Genomic DNA, 1,790 nt, shown 5'->3' on the forward strand with positions numbered 1-1,790 from the left:
TAGGTGTCCCTCAATTGATGAGTGGATAATGAAAATGTGGTTCATATATACAATGGAGTTTTACTCAGCTGTAAAGAAAGATGAAATCATGAAATTTGCAGGTAAATAGATGGAACTAGAAACTGTTTTACTATGTGAAGTAACACAGACACAGAAAAAAAATTGACATATGTTTTCCCTCATATGTGTATCCTACCACCAAATCCTTATAAGTGAGTGTGTATCCATGCATTACTACAGGAACCAGGATAACAAAAAGGAGCCAGGGAGGTAAAGGAAAAGAAAGAATGAAAGAGAAGAATAAATGGGAGCACTTTAAATGGGGAAACCATGGTGAAAGGGTTAGACAATGCAAGAGATAAATAATGCATAGCTAGTTTTAAAAAACCAGAGGGAACCATATTAATAAAACAACCTACTGACAAATTATACATACAACTAGCTCAAGGAATACAGTACATGTCTAGGCAAGGTTTATCTGAGAATGTTTGGTCTTTGCCCAAGCTTTATCTACATAGCACATGGTAATTAAAAGTATCAGACTGGTGGAACTAAGCTTCTTGGATGTCTAACAGCCATACTTTGAGGCCTATACTAATTTAGTCAGAGGGACATAAAGGACCGTTTTTGCTCCTTGCCTTCCTAGGTCGACTAAGCTCCAGGGGACTTTGAGCATCTCTCAAAATGCCCTGTAACTGCGGTGCGTCACCTGTCCTCTTGATCAAGGAGGCCAAGGAGTCCACACCAGATAGACTTGAACCAGTGTACAGTCTACAAAGAGGAGGGTCAACACAGAGGAATCATTTCCTCCATGCTTCCAAGCAAAGCCAGCCATGATCAAGCAGGACCTTTGACTTAGCTTCATAAAGAAGGAACTGGTGAAAGAAAGAAGCCAGGGGCTCCCCATAAGCCCATGTGACCCCTGAGGAACAGATCTTCAAATGATCTTAAGAGTAAAATTAAATTGGGTTATCTGGGCCAACTGTATAGTCTTAAGCACCCAAAAGGAAAGTACAACCAAAGATTAAAGGGATCAGTATAATTCTTTAAGAGTCCATGTGTATAGCTAAAAGCTCCATAATAAGAAACAATGCCAGACAGGAGATACCTTCCTTTGAGCTGTTGGCCAGGGTGGCCCAAGAGACTCCCAGACAGTAACCCAGCAAAGAATTGGGAAAACAAACAGCAGACCCCAATCTCATCTAAAAGAATGTTGGCAACTGATTGCTGCTAGAAAAGGAAGAGATGATCTTTCTAAAACAAGGAAGTCTAGATAGGCTGGCTACATTCAGTGGATGGACAAGTACTGGAGAACGGCTTGGGATGCCAACAGCACAGTGGGTAGTAACAGGGATGACAGAGTATATGGACTCCAGTGGGGGTGGGGAGACTATGGGAGGGTGCCATTTGGGAAGTGGGTATATAGATGAGTAAGATTGTTTGGGATGTTCTGTATGGAACACAAACAAAAAAAATCAACAAATAAAAAAATGAGTTATATTTGAGGAAGAAGAATAAAAATTTCCTCCATGTTAGTTACTAGAGATGGAACACATTATCATTGAAATCTACCTAATGATTTTACATCCATGCTCAGGTGAATCTCAGAAAGTAACCAACTGGGACTAGTAATAATCAGATACATAGAGATTAGAGATGCTTGTGCAAACATCTAATGTCAATTGCATAAAAATGAGTTTTTTCTGTATGAAACAGTATATATTAAAATGAAATGGAGATCTTTTTAAAAGGTTAAATCCTCACTTAATTTTATGCCTTATAGCGTTTAT

Source organism: Nannospalax galili, unplaced genomic scaffold (assembly GCF_000622305.1).
Source record: "Nannospalax galili isolate Female #2095 unplaced genomic scaffold, S.galili_v1.0 scaffold329, whole genome shotgun sequence".
Classification (NCBI taxonomy): Eukaryota; Metazoa; Chordata; class Mammalia; order Rodentia; family Spalacidae; genus Nannospalax; species Nannospalax galili.